This window comes from Salvelinus fontinalis, chromosome 1 (genome assembly GCF_029448725.1).
Source record: "Salvelinus fontinalis isolate EN_2023a chromosome 1, ASM2944872v1, whole genome shotgun sequence".
Taxonomy (NCBI): Eukaryota; Metazoa; Chordata; class Actinopteri; order Salmoniformes; family Salmonidae; genus Salvelinus; species Salvelinus fontinalis.
This window is the reverse complement of record NC_074665.1, coordinates 45,219,461-45,235,746: the sequence shown is the minus strand read 5'-3', so window position 1 is coordinate 45,235,746 and position 16,286 is coordinate 45,219,461. Positions and strand designations below refer to the sequence as shown.

The 16,286-nt window shown below is 43.2% G+C and overlaps 1 pseudogene; it reads left to right on the top strand.

The window, feature by feature from the left end:
- Positions 1 to 8,250: 8,250 nt before the first annotated feature.
- Positions 8,251 to 10,736, top strand: LOC129855412 (putative nuclease HARBI1; annotated as a pseudogene).
- The last annotated feature ends 5,550 nt before the right edge of the window (positions 10,737 to 16,286 follow it).

Here is a 16,286-nt window from a genome sequence, read left to right as displayed (position 1 = left end):
ATATTTTTTGCAATACAAAGTTGGTAATAGCAGCCTAAAAATTACCCCTGACCATGCGAAAGTCAGTGATGTAAACTGATAGGCTGCCTGTTTTTTTTTTTGTTGATTTCAGAATTAGAATGTCAGCTAGGTTTAGTAAGGTACAAGCTACATTTAATGTAGCCTATGCCTGTTTTTTTTAAACTGAAATTCTGTCAAATTGCTATAGCCTACACATTGGCCTATGATTCGAATTTAGGCGCAAATAGCCTACTACAACAATAGCTGTATGGACAATTACAATGTTTTATTGCATGTCGGACACAAATTCTGAATATTATTCATTTTAAAAGGTAAGCATGTAATTCCATTGCTAAACAAATATAATTGGTCTACAGGATTTATTTGTGACGCCACATTGATAATGAAGTAGCCTGGCCAGCCGCTAGAGAGCGCTATGGATCCTCACTATCATCTGGAATTAAAGTACCCAGTCAGTAATTCACTAGTGTCCCCCGATGACCGGTTTGTACATAAAACAACCTCCATTCTGGCTATACAGGCGTCGGTTGCCTCCTTTACTCGATTGAATGGCTCGTCGGTGGGGAAAAAGGGGGAAAACATGCGTGCTGTCTTATTAAAACAACATTTTCTGCCACCATGCTAGGCTAATGCTACTTTCTGTTGTGTACTGCATTCAACCAGGGGTAAACAATATACTCAATGTGCAACATCCGAAAATGGTGGTGTAAAATGTTGTTTTATTAAAGACAGTATGCATATTATTTTTCAACAGGTGACATTGAATCGAGTTAAGGAGGAAACCAACGCCTTTGCAGCCTGAATGGTTGCCTCATTGAACAGCAGCTAAAATTGCCTGGCCTTTCACAATATATAAAAATACATTAGCAGGGAAAACAGTTTGGAATGCAAATTACTACTGCTGAAAAGAGAAGGCTTCAATCTATCTGTATTTAGGCGACAAAAATATTTTATAAACTCCCACCCAGCACCCCAAACTATACATTTTTTTTTATGAAACTAGGCAAGTCAGTTAAGAACAACTTCTTATTAGAAGCCAGGAACAGTGTGTTAACTGCCTTGTTCAGAACAACATATCTTTACCTTTAATGCACAAGGATTTGACCTAGCAACCTTCGGTTTACCAACCCAACACTCTAACCACTAGCCTACCTGCCGCCCCAAATCTCCACTAGACCTTCCTGCAGCTATGCCTCTACTGTTTTTCAATAGGCCTATATATGGATACCATGGGTTCAGGATAAGCCTCTCACAAGATTGAATTTTATGTAGAAAACAAGTACCCCTACTCCGGAGTAGAGAATAATGGTATATCCAGAGACCAGAAAGCTGAACAGATAAATACATTTTTGATATGCAGGAGGGGGGCGGGGCACCGCTAGTAATTTATAAATGCCTCATGAGCTTAGTCCAACTGCTGTACCCCATCAAAACACCAAATATAGTCATATGCTTGTTTTATTCCTTTGTTTGTACACCATCAAACAGGAAAAGCATCAAAATAGGGCTAAGATTGAATCCTACCACATTGGCTCTGACGCTCGTCAGATGTGGCAGGGATTGCAAACTATTACGGACTACAAAGGGAAACCCAGCCACAAGCGGCCTAGTGACGCGAGCCTACTAGACGGGCCAAATGCTTTTTATGCTTGCTTCGAGGCAAACTACACTGAAGCATGCATGAGAGCACCAGCTGTTCCGGACGACTGTGTATTCACGCTCTCCGTAGCCAATGTGAGCAAGACCTTTAAACAGGTCAACATGAACAGGGCGCGGGCCAGACAGAATACCAGGACGTGTACTCGGAGCATGTGCGGACCAACTGGCAAGTGTCTTCACTGACATTTTCAACCTCTCCCTGACCGAGTCTGTAATACCTACATGTTTCAAGCAGACCACCATTGTCCCTGTGCCCAAGAAAGCTAAGGTAACCTGCCTAAATGACTACTGCCCCGTAGCACTCACGTTGGTAGCCATGAAAGGCTTTGAAAGGCTGGTCATGGCTCACATCAACACCATCATCCGGGAAACCCTAAACCCATTCCAATTCGCATATCGCCCCAACAGATCCACAGATGATGCAATCACAATCGCACTCCACTTTGCCCTTTCCCACCTGGACAAAAGAATGCTGTTCATTGACTAAAGATCAGCGTTCAACAACATAGTGCCCACAAAGCTCACACTAAGCTAGGGACCCTGGGACTAAACCCCTGCCTCTGAAACTGGATCCTGGACTTCCTGATGGGCCGTCCCCAGGTGGTAAGGGTAGGCAATAACACATCTGCCACTCTGATCCTCAACATTGGGGTCCCTCAGGGGTGCTTAGTTTTCTGACAACATAAACAGTGGTAGGCCTGATCACAGACAGCGATGAGACAGCCTATAGGGAGGAGGTCAGAGACCTGGCAGTGTGGTGCCAGGACAACAACCTCTCCCTCAACGTGACCAAGACAAAGGAGTTGATTGTGGACTATAGGAAAAGGAGGGCCGAACACACCCCCATTCACATCGACGGGGCTGTAGTGGAGTGGGTCGAGAGTTTCAAGTTCCTTGGTGTCCACATCACCAACAAACTATCATGGTCCAAACACACAAAGAAACTTGTGAAAAGGGCACGACAACGCCATTTCTCCATCAGGAGACTAAAAAGATTTGGCATGGGTCCCCAGATCCTCAAAAAGTTCTACAGCTGCACCATCAAGCATCCTGACCGGTTACATCACCGCCTGGAATGGCAACTGCTTGGCATTTGACCGTAAGGCACTACAGAGGGTAGTGCGTACAGCCCAGTACATCACTGGGGCCAAGCTTCCTGCCATCCAGAACCTATATACTAGGCGGTGTCAGAGGAAGGCCCAAACAATTGTCAAAGACTCCAGTCACCCAAGTCATAGACTGTTCTCTCTGCTACCGCACAGCAAGCATTACCGGAGTGGCAAGTATAGGCCCAAAAGGCTCTTCTTAGGGCTAGGCCCCTTTTTCTCAATTTCCGCCTGACTGAGTAAACTGCCTGTTGCATGCCCTGAAGCTAGGATATGCATATAATTGGTACCATTGGAAAGAAAACACTTTGAAGTTTGTAGAAATGTTAAAATAATGTAGGAGACTATAACACAATAGATATGGTAAGAGAAAATCAAAAGAAAAACCAACCAGACATTTTTCTGTTTTCTATGTTTTCTAAGTCTATGTTCAAGGTTTCAGGCTTGTAACTAACAAAACGAATAAGAAATATCAGTTTTAGTACGGGGACACAGTCTTGGAAATTCGTGTTTGGGCGTGCCATGAAGACAAGAAGCACCTGCTAAAATCGGTTTCCTATTGAACATACTTCTTTCGGTAAGAAATATTATAGTTAGATTACATTTTAGGGTATCTGAGGAGTAATTAGAAACATATTTTGACTTGTTGAAAGAAAGTTTGGGGAAGATTTTTGGATTCCTTTCTCTGCATGTTGAACGAGCTAATTGATGATTAGAAAACCCTTTTGCAACTATGTTAGAACAGATGAAAACTATTGTACTGATTAAAGAAGCAATAAAACTGGCCTTCTTTAGACTAGTTGAGTATCTGGAGCATCAACATTTGTGGGTTCAATTACAGGCTCAAAATAGCCAGAAACAAAGAACTTTCTTCTGAAACTCGTCAGTCTATTCTTGTTCTGAGAAATGAAGGCTATTCCATGCGAGAAATTGCCAAGAAACTGAAGACCTCATACAACGCTTTGTACTACTCCCTTCACAGAACAGAGCAAACAGGCTCTAACCATAATAGAAAGAGGAGTGGGAAGCCCCGGTGCACAACTGAGCAAGAAGACAAGTACATTAGAGTGTCTAGTTTTAGAAACAGACGCCTCACAAGTCCTCAACTGGCAGCTTCATTAAATAGTACCCGCAAAACACCAGTCTCAATGTCAACAGTGAAGGGCCGACTCTGGGATGCTGGCCTTCTAGGCAGAGTTGCAAAGAAAAAGCCATATCTCAGACTGGCCAATAAAAATAAAATATTAAAATGGGCAAAAGAACACAGACACTGGACAGAGGAAGATTGGTCTGTCCATGACACTTTTTTCCAATCTAAGTTTGAGGTGTTCGGATCACAAAGGAGAACATTCGTGAGATGCAGAAAAAATTAAAACATGCTTGAGGAGTGCTTCATACTGTCTGTCAAGCATGGTGGAGGTAATGTGATGGTCTGAGGGTGCTTAGGGGGTTGTTAAAAGGGATATTGAAGAAGGAAGGCTATCACTCCATTTTGCAACGCCATACCATACCCTGTGGACGGCGCTTCATTGGAGCCAATTTCCTCCTACAACAGGACAATGACCCAAACCACAGCTCCAAACTATGCAAGAACTATTTAGGGATGAAGCATTCAGCTGTTATTCTGTCTATAATGGAGTGGCCAGCACAGTCACCGGATCTCAACCCTATTGAGCTGTTGTGGGAGCAGCTTGACCTTAAGGTACTATAAGAGTATTTTGAAGATAAATACACAACGCAGAGACTGAGTACGAGAGTTCAAGAGAACGAGAAGTCAATATAATTAACGATCAATGGAAATAGTGTTTTTTCTGTAATGGGGAATTATTTATCAATGGGTCAGAGACATGGGAGGAATTTGTCTATACAGCGAGCCTGAAATAGGATACTTGTTATTTGGCCATTGGCCCAGTTGTACCGCAATGACTTCTAATTGGTCAACCACAGGCTAGGGCTGGGTTATAAAACTAGATCCTGTCCCTTTGTTCTTGGGAGATAATCACAGGGGAGAACCACAGGAGAGAATCACTGGAGAGCATCACTGAGGACAGGGGATAATGACCATCTACTTCCAAGCATGATTTGTCCTATTTGAATAAACCTATTTTCCTCCCCCTGATTTGCTTTGGGGTCTGTGTTATTAAAGAATAACGTCAACTGCTAACAGTATGTAAGAAGTGCCCATCAAGCCAATCCAACTTGTGGGAGGTGCTTCAGGAAGCATGGGGTGAAATCTCTTCAGATTACCTCCACAAATTGACAACTAGAATGCTAAAGGTCTGCAAGGCTGTAATTACTGCAAATGGAGGATTTTTTGACAAAATAAAAGTTTGAAGGACACAATTATTATTTAAATAATAAATCATTATTTATAACCTTGTCTACGTCTTGACTATTTCCTATTCATTTTGCAACTAATTTCTTGTATGTTTTCATGGAAACAAGGACATTTCTAAGTGACCCCAAACTTTTGAACAGTAGTGTAGGCTAATATAATTCTGGAAGCCTCTGACAGGCCAAACTAAATGTTTTGGGTGGCCCTCGAACCCTGTTATAAATGTTTCAATCCAGGAACAGAGAAACCTCAGCCCCCCCCAACCACCAGGAACTTGTGGACCAAGGCCAGGAGGGGAGTCGCCAAGGGTGATGGAGGATTAGAGAGAGCCTGGACATCAGCCTGAAGGTCCATGGGAGAACCATGGAGGAAAGGTAAATGGAGTTGGTCAACATGGTCAGGGTGATGATTGAGCACCGCAGGGAGATTAAGGAGAATATGGTGGAGCTGTGAGCAACCATGGAGCAGTAGAGAGTGTAGAAATGCTCCCAACAGCTCACTGTAAGTTCATGGTTGGGGATGTGGAGTATGTGGACTGTGGTGAGCATGTCTCTGCCATTGCAGTAATTTATCAGTATGTTTCCATTGAATTCCTAATCCTTCAGTGTTCAAAGTTGTTGTATTATAGTGAACAACAATGTGTCTCTCCAATCATGCAGAACCTCAACAAAGTCCCTGCTGAAGCCATTGTGTAATTGGTGTGTGATGGTGGCAGGGAAGTCAGGCGCAGGAGAACAAACTTGGTATAAATGGAGTCATTTAATAAGTACTCACAAAACCAAAATAATAAAAGTGGGTACAAAACACAAAACCCACCAGAACATAACTTACACATAACATACAAACAAACAATCCCCGACAAGGACATAAGGGGAAACAGAGGGTTAAATACACAACATGTAATTGATGGGATTGGAACCAGGTGTGAAGAAAGACATGACAAAACCAATGGAAAATGAAAAATGGATCGGCGATGGCTAGAAGGTCGGTGACGTCGCCCGCCGAACCCCGCCCGAACAAGGAGAGGGACCGACTTCGGCGGAAGTCGTGACACATTGAGCCTCACAGAAAGACAGAAGTTAGGCTCACCTCTTCTGGGCCTCCGGCTACAAATGTATGTATTGTCCTGCATGTCCGTTGCGAACATCCAAGGTGGGACTGTAGCCTATATTTCTCCCTTTCCAGAATGGGCCAACTAATCTACCAGCTCACGTTTGTTGCCTATGTTTTAAACCTAGTGCTTATTTGATTCATTATGAGCCTTGCCTTATTTGACAGCATTATTTGGAAGGATTTCATTGTTAGTGGGGAAAACTGGGCAGCGGGCCATGAGATATGCAGTTGTTGATACGTGAGTGGACACCTCCAACACCTGGGGCCTGTTGCACAAAAGTAGAATTAAGACATCCGGGATAAATGACTCAGCTGAGCTCAATGAAGCCAAAACATGTGCGTCCAGGCTTAATTGGTTGCACAAAGACCAAGCCAGGATGAGCAGACACGGATTCATTAAGCCAGGTGAAACCAATCCTGGATAGGTGCGCGCTCACGGCTCACTCAAATAGACCCCGCCACAGATCACAGATTAACTGATTTACCATGGCAACTAGAGCCGCGTACTTTTCCCCGTCGGAAGCACAAATCCTCATGGAGGCATACGAGGAGGTAAAAGATATAATTAAGAAGAAAGGCAACACCGCCACAGTGATAAAGCAAAGAGAAAAAGCGTGGCAAAGTATTGCAGACCGCCTGAATGCGTAAGTAGTGCACAATTACACAGTCACCGCTCCGCTGAAACATCACAATTACAATTCAAATATTTAATTCACATCTCCAAAAATGCAGTTGTACTGTAATTATGAAACGGTTAAATTTTTAATTGAAATGCACTGCAGATATGAGTGAAATTGTGTAAAGTAACTCCATCACACTGTATAAAGCTATGATAAATTTTTTGATATTTTTACTGAAAACAAGACAAAAATACCAAGTAATCTTTTGCAGTGTGACTCCATTAAATGTGTGTGTGTGTGTGTGTGTGTGTAGATTAAACATGAACGGGCCAAAACGGACATGGCAGCAGGTCAAAATCAAATACAAGAACATTCTGCAGAATGGTATGGTCCCTGACTAATATTTAACAAAGCACAAGCATATATTGTACCCAGAAGGTGCCTGCTCACACATTGTCTGTACTGTTTTAGCAGTGAAAAAGAATACCCACAGACAAGGCACGGGTGGTGGGTCACCAAAGGCTGACCTTACCCCAGCAGAGGACATGGCCTTGGAGCTAAATAAAGGCAGGCCCGTCTTAGAGGGGATCCCTGGGGGGAAAGAGACGAGCATAGGTTCCTCCCAAGATGCCACCCGCTTCATTCAAGGTATGTCCTTCCATCTCTACATGGGATACAACCACATTCATATTGAATCAATTTGGACTGTCTGACTTTGGTTTACCTATTGCCTTGCAGTGTCTGGCAGCACTGTGTTCCTGTTAGAGCCACAAGCACCAGACGATGCTGATCCAGTGAGTACTCCATCAAAGGCATACTGTAGGCCTGGCATGTCTTGTCTACTAGCTTCAATATGAATCCGATTAAATGTGATAGGGTGAAGGCCCCAGTGCAGCAGCAACAGCACATGATGGAGACGATGATGATGAGGAGGAGACCATCTCTCTGGATTCCAGAAGGCATGAGGTATCATGTTAAGACTGTGAAAGTACTATTTACTCTACAATGGTGAGGAGTCCTCATCAAAATCAAAAAATCTCATTTCTTTTACAGGACCCAGATGCTATACAGTGGGAAAACCAGCCTGGCAACATAGTGCGTATTAATAAAAGGACACCACATCCTGCCAAATTCCAGCTGCGCTAATTGTATTGTGTTCACAGAGCTCACAAGCTATCAGAAAGTTGTATGGCAACCACCTCCGGCGCCAAATAGAACTGGCAGACACAGACATTCAGTACAAGAAGAAAAAGATGGAAAATCTTGCACTGGAGTCCGAAATAAAAAAGAGGACAATTAGGAAACTGGACCTTGAAATAAAAAAACTTGAGAGGGAGGTGAGATATGCCTTCAATGTACACTGTATGCTAACTAACACAAATGTATTAATCATTATTTTTCTTTCCTCCCCCAGCTCCAAGAAGATGACACGGCTCAAAATAAAAATTTGGTATATTCTCGTAAAGTCAAGTGAGCCATGACATATGAGCTCTTATTGTGAGCACACAGGACGGTGGCATCTTTCTAAGGTTTTTTTTATTTTCCCAGCAATCAGTACAACCAAGTCATCGTTATAAGGCATCGCCCTCTTTTGCCCACCCCCCCAGCACCAGGTGTGGCCACTAGCCTATATGAAGGCCCAAAATTGTGTGTTCCTTTCTGCTCTGACAATGGCATGCCCATTCGTGCGAGATGTGGTGGATGAAGAAGCACTTGTGCTGAGGAGAGCCTTCAGGCGAGAAAGGGTCTTCAGGGACCGGTTGGACCCACTGGCCTTCCCTGATGACCATCTATATGAAAGATACAGGTTTTCTGCAGATGCATCAGGTATCTATGCAGACTACTGGGTCCCAGGATTAAGCACCGCACTGCACGGAGCCATGCACTGAGTGTGGAGCAAATGGTTTGTGTGGCCTTGCGCTTTTTTGCTAGTGGAGCCTTCCTGTACTCAGTGGGGGATGCAGAACAGCTGAACAAGGCCACAATTTGCCGCACAATAAGGAGTGTGTGTCTGGCTATCAAAGCATTAGCAGATGTCTTCATCTCCTTCCCTGGCCACAGAAGACTCTGTGACATCAAAGAGGAGTTCTATAGGATTGCAGGTAAGAGGATCTACAAATTACAGGACAACTGTTAACACATAGTAGGATACTCATTACTTTGTGTGACAGGTTTCCCCAATGTCATTGGTGCAGTGGACTGCACACACATAAGGATAAAAGCCCCCTCAGGTGCCCATGAGGCCGATTTTGTGAATAGGAAATCCTTTCACAGCCTTAATGTTCAGGTGAACATAACTTTTTGATATTGTCCATTGACGAACACTCTGCATTGCCAGTGATGTGCATTGATTGGTGTAATATTCCTCATCTTATGATTTCAGATGGTCTGCAATGCTGACTGTGTGATCAGCAATGTTGTGGCAAAATGGCCTGGCTCAGTCCATGACTCCAGAATCTTTCGGGCCTCTGAAATCTATCAGTGCCTATCACAAGGTAAGCCACACAACCCCTATTTATAACCATCATGGCTGTGTCAAGAATATCACTGTGTTTATGAGGTAGTAATGATGAGATTTTGTGTTGACAGGTGAATTCTCTGGTGTGTTGCTGGGAGACAGGGGGTATGGCTGCCAGCCTTTTCTCCTGACACCTTTCACAGACCCCCAGGAAGCACAGCAGGCCTACAACCATGCCCATGCCAGGACCAGGGCCAGAGTTGAAATGACCTTTGGCCTCCTGAAGGCACGCTTTCACTGCCTTCACAAATTAAGGGTCAGCCCTGTTAGGGCATGTGATATTACTGTGGCTTGTGCTGTCCTCCACAATGTGGCCTGCCTGAGGAAGGAGAGGGCCCCCAGAGTGCCACCAGCCATGGACTGGGACAATCCGGCAATCTTCCCTGATGACGACAGTGGTCGGCTGCTGAGGGACCAATATGTGTTGAATTATTTATTTTAGTGTGCAGACATGCAGGGTGTGTTATATACAGACCTTTGAATGTGTATGTATCATTTTGTATAATATGCTTGGATTCTGTGCTTTCCATCTTGTAGAGTCACTGTGACTTCAGTTTCGAAAGGAGCTGATGGTTTACCTGCTTTGTTTTGTCCTTATTCAATAAAGGAACATAATGTTACACATTGTGTTTTTATATTCATATGGAATGTGTATTTGTTTATATGACAGAGTACTAGGGCCACACTGAAGAAAAAGGATAAAGTCATAAATTTATGAGGCTGGTTCTTTCTGCAGAAAAGCTACATATTGTTTTTACAGTTTTGATACTTATGACAATGTGATACTTAATATTCTGGCACATCAGCATGTCTTTGTTTATGAAACCATACTGAAGTACAATTTCACGAAATGCCCCACATCTGTCATTTTAACAACTGTCCTCCTTTAAAACAACTGGTTACAATATTATTACTTGTGTTTTTTTCCCCTCTGTGGCCCTAATATTCTATCATTTTATATATAGCCTTATAGTCTATGGGAAACTGTAAATTATCTAATGATAGCAACATCATCTAAAAATTATTTTTTATCCAAAATCATTGAAATTAATGATCACAAACGTTTAAATAATGACAGTGGGTCTAGTTATATGTCATAACAATGTATAGTGAGCAGTGAAATAACTATTGGTTTCCATTTGTGGTGACTGCTGACTGACATTAGGGATGAGATTAAATAGATCCTGGAATTTAGCCTGGTCTGGAGCAGGCTAGCTCCACAGAATAAATCTCCATGGTAATTTATACCATAACATATCCTCCTGCCCCCTATCCATCTTTAGTGCAACCGGATTACGGATCAATTGAGCCAGGATCACCAAGATATCCTGGCTTAATCCCTTATCCTAGTTTTGTGCAACAGGCCCCTGTTTTGCAGAGCCATATAGTTAGAGATTATTTACCAAAAGCATTATGATGCAGCCATTATGATGCATTTTCATGACATCACATAATGGTGTGGAAGCAGATACAATTATGGGTAATGAAGTAATTTAAAAAAGTTAGATCACTAAGATATTTTCAGCCCATGTGAGCCCAACGGCCAACATTTGGGGGTCTGGCTCATGGACTAATTTTACAGTATCTAAATTGGCCTACAGATGCGTGCATCATATGCATTGTGACAGCACATTTCCCAGGGATACCGGACACTCCAAAACACACAAAAAAATAGAAAATTAACAAAAATGCAAAACACAGCAAAATATACAGGTACAGTAACTGCCAAAATAAAGGAAACACTTGAATAAATGAGGGATACAAAGTATATTGAAATCAGGTGCTTCCACAAAGGTGTTGGTGCTGAGTTAATTAAGCAATTAACATCCCATGCTTAGGGTCATGTATAAAAATATCCAACGGCCCATTATTTTGGCTACAATGGCTGGAAGAAGAGATCTCGGTGACTTTGAAAGAGGGGTCTCAAAGGAGCATAGGGGGCTTGTACACTGATGGGAGATTCTAAAGCTGTGCCTGAGACAGTGTTTTACACCACCATCAACAAAACACCAAATGGTGGAACTTCTCGTGGAAGAATGGTGTCACATTCCTCCAATAGAGTTCCAGACACTTGTAGAATCTGTGCCAAGGTGAATTTAAGAGGGTTGAGGTCAATTTCAATTCCAGTCAATTCAGGAAGTGCACTGAAATTCTGATTTGAATTCCCATTCTCTTCAGTGCTTTTTAAAGAGTAAAATTTGGTTTACTTAATTTACTGGAATTTAAATAGAATTGACCCCAACCCTGGCATTGAAGGTGTTCTGATGGCCCAATTAAGACGTTATGTTTGTGTTTCCTCCTTCTACACAGTTGTAGAAGGAGATCCCACCACAGTTGTGGCTTACGGTATTATGATATATTTTGTGTGAAGTATCAGGTAAACCACAATCATGGAGTCTAATACGTATACTCCCTCCCCGGCGCTCAAGGTCACTAGGCTGCTCATTATTATGTCAACCTGTCACCATCGTTACGTGCACCAGCGCCTTATCAGACTCACCTGGACTCCATCACCTGCCTGATTACTTTCCCTATATATGTCACTCTCTTTGGTTCTTTCTCTAGGCCACAGGTGTCAAACTCATTCCACGGGGGGCCGAGTGTCTGCGGGTTTTCGCTCCTCCCTTATACTTGATTGATGAATTAACATCACTAATTAGTTAGGAACTCCCCACACCTGGTTGTCTAAGGCTTTATTGAAAGGAAAAACCAAAAACCTGCAGACACTAGGCCCTCCGTGGAATGAGTTTGACACCCCTGCTCTAGGCATTGTTTCTATTTTAGTGTTCATGTCTGTATGCAATCTGTGTTTCGGTCTTATGCTTATTTATTAAATACACTCCTTGAACTTGCTTCCCGACTCCCAGCTTACACGTTACAGAATAACGCCTCACCAAAAGGAAGCATCAGGGAGTGTTGAATTTTTGGGGGGTTAGTGTAGGCAATTTCGAGTCCGGGTGTCGCACGCTACTAGGGGTGCCTCAGCCCGCTCGTCAGACTGCCGCGCCTCAGCAGAAGAGACCGGCCTGGTCCCCAGGACCGTCCCTCTGGTCGGCGTCCTGCGGCTGGAGCCGCGCGTCAGGAAGGGGGTTCTGTCACGTATACTCCCTGTCTGGCGCTCAAGGTCACCAGGCTGCTCATTATTATGCACACCTGTCACCATCGTTACGTGCACTAGTACCTCATCAGACTCACCTGGACGCCGTCACCTGCCTGATTACCTTCCCTACATATGTCACTCCCTTCGGTTCTTTCCCTAGGCGTTGTTTCTATTCCAGTGTTCCAGTGTATGAGACCTGTGTTTCTTGTTTTTGTTCTGTGTTAATTTATTTATTAAATACACTCCCTGAACTTGCTTCCCGACTCCTAACGTACACGTTACAGGAGTCAACAATTATTCCTCACCATTAAGTGAATAGTGACGTTCTCCCTTGTTGTTTTCTTAGTCTAATAGCTTACAAGTGTCTCGGCTGACCAAATGGCTCTATGCCATTGACTAGAAGAAAGAGTGACGGATGAGACAAAGGTCACAGTGACTGGGTGAAGGAAGAGATGACAATTAAGGATGAAGAAATTGAAATGAAGGGGGCGAAAAATAAAGTGGAATTGGAACAAGAGGTGAGATATCGAGAAGAGTCGTTAATTGTTGTGGCAGAAATATTTTGTTTCTTAGAGCATGACTTTATGCAGTAACAGTTAGAGTACACTAGTCCATGTTCTGTTGGGGACTTGAGGCAGTGAGATTGATAAATGTACAATTTGGATTTTTGGCACTATGTTGAGACCGGTGGCAGTGAGAGTAATTGCATGCTTGCACCGAATGCGCTAAACGCTTGTTGCATGCTTCTCCGTCTGGTTTGCCCATATATTATGACGAAATGTGGTTAATAACCCATGGAGCTCTTTATGCCTTAGAAGCAGTGAGGGAGAAGCTCTTTATGAACGGATTACTTTATTACTAACCCGGAGCATGGTGTAACAGGCAGGCAGCTGCACTCAACGTGTGTACCGGGGTGCATTCCAATACTCGAACAATGTTACCAAACGGTACTCAAGTGCTACATCACCTGGTGGCGTGTATGTGTAATGACGTTAATACCACATTACCACATTCTACCCCTCTTAAGATGTTATGATAAACTGGGTGGTTTGAGGCCTGACAGCCGTGGTATATCTGAGTGTATACCATGGGTATGACAAAACGTTTATTTTTACTGCTCTAATTACGTTGGTAACACGTTTATAATGTCAATAAGGCACCTCAGGGGTTTGTGGTATATGGCCAATATACCACGGCTAAGGGCTGTACCCAGGTACTCCGCATTGCGTCGTGCTTAAGAACAGCCATTAGCCATGATGTATTGGCCATATCCCACACCTCCTCAGGCCTTATTGCTTAAATATAACATCTTCACGAATAAACCCTTTTTTAGGATATACATGTACAAAACAAGACATTCCTATACTCTTCTTTTGCGTTAATGAACAAATTATGAAATAAAGTTCCTTTGACAGAAACATCCTTTTAAACTTGTTATGTACTCTACTGATCTAAACAAGTCGGTGTAAACAATAAACATGACATTTCACATGTTCACAATCATTTATTTTTCACATGCTTGGGTAACTATATTTAACTCTTGAGTCCCTTTTACTGTGAGTCTTTTGTCTTTTGAAAACAATTTATATCACAGTTCTTTTTTCTTGTTCAGAGTTCAAAGTCTTTTAAGCGGCTTGGAAGCTTTGCATGCCTCTGAACGACGAACACTACGGTAGTGTTCATTCTCAATGGTGGAAAAGCCACCAGCTGGTTCTGAGCCGTGTTCAGAGTATCTGACTCAGGGCTTTTCCTCTATTATAGTCTCTGTCTGTGGAACGTACACCACAGAAGCACTTGGATAGCTAGAGAACAGCCTGTCCTTTGCCATCACAACTGGTAACTCACTTGTTGTTCCATCCCATCTGGAAAGAATCTGATCAACATATCTCCCAACATTACCTTGTAGGAAACAGGACCAGTCACTGAGTCTATGATTCCAGGAAGCCATTTTGGCCTATGACTGAAATTTCAGCTAAGGACAGGGTCTAATTGGGAATAGTTATTTTCTGCTGGGTTAAGAGTTCTCGACATCAACCCTATTGGTCTCTCAGTTCCGCCCTGCATAAGGTATGACAGATCTTCCCCTACCCCGTAGGGTGACGCATCACACTAGTATCGTAGTGAACCAACACAACCGATAACTGCATCAGTTTCTTTGATTCTACAAACAAAGTCCCCCCTTCTCTATCCCCCACTGCCAATGTGTCTCTTTAAGCAGCAGTGTAAGAAGAGGTGCTAACACTTGACACGTTTGGCAAGAACCTGTTATAATAGTTTAGCAGTCCCAGGTAAGGTTTTAACTCAGTCACATTTTTAGAAGCAGGTGCGTTCTGGATTGCTTGTACCTTGTCATTGAGCGGATGGACACCCATGGCGTCCACTCTGTGTCCTAGGAACACTGCCACATTCTCCATGAAGGTACACTTCCTCCGCTTGAGACGTAAGCCCGCACTCTCCAATCTCTGTAGTAGCTCAGTCATCGTGCTCAGATGCTCCTGGTCACTCCTCCCCGTCACCAGGATGTCATCAAAGGAAATAGCAACATATGGAATCCCTTGAAGTACGCCCTCAATGGTCCTCTGAAAAATAGCAGGACTGCCGGAGACACCAAAAGGTCAACGTTTATACATAAACAACCCCTTGTGTGTTTACTGTACAATACATCTTAGATTCCTCATCCAGAGTGATCTGTTGATATGCATGGCTCATATCTAACTTTGTGAACTTCTGTCCACCAGCCAGATTTGCAAATAGATCCTCTGTTTCTGGAACTGGATACTGCCCTTAACAGTCAGTTTGTAATCCCCACAGATTCTCACAAAATTGTCAGGTTTCAAAACAGGCACTATGGGAGCTGCCCATTCTGAGAATTTGACTGGTTCGATTATTTCCTCCTTCAAGAGACGGTCAATCTTTGCCTCTACCTTTGACTTCATAGCATAAGGCACATGTGTTGGTTTGTAAGACCTTGGTTTGTTCTTCGTGTCTACATAGATTTTAGCTGGGGAGCCGTTCAATGTTCCGGGTTCCTCTTTGAACACATTCTCATGCTTTGTCAACACCCCTTCCAGTCCACTGTTGACCCTCATCAATCTGATTTACTGTTCCCCAGTCTAATTTCATTTATTTTATCCAGCCCTGACGTAGCAGCTTTGGTCCGGTGCCTGATACGACTACTAGAGGTAGCTGAGTCACTGTGCTGCACAGTTACATTAGCTGCCCCTATTGGGTCTAGTCTCACCCGTGTACATTTTGAGATGCACAGAACAAGTCATTAACTCTGGAACTTTTGCACTGTCCCACAACTCTGTTGATTATGGTTACACTGCATCCTGTATCCACTTCAAACTCTGATTCATTGACTTTCAATTTCAATGTGACAGGAGCCACTTTTGGTATGTTATCTGACATGCTGTACATTGTAAACATATCCTCTTCTTCCTCTTTGTTTTGTTCAGCTTCCCCACTGATGTGATGTGTCCCATACATTTTCTTGCTTTTGCTTCCCTCCCCCTTTTTGTTTAGATCTTTCTGCATGGGAATTAGCTCTACCTGCTTGTTTTACATGTCCTTGTTTGCCACACTTATGGCACTTATCATCCTGAAAACCGCCCTCACTTGCTCATGTGATCACCTTTACATCTGTAACATACTTTCACGTACTCACCTTGTGCTGGTTTCTTTCGCTGACGTATGCCTAGCTTGCGCACACTTCCCTGGGATTTCTTTGACATCCTTGTTGGCAGTGTCCATTGCTTGAGCAAGGAACAATGCTGTATCAAAAGTAAGTCGAGTCTCAGGTAATAACTTCAGT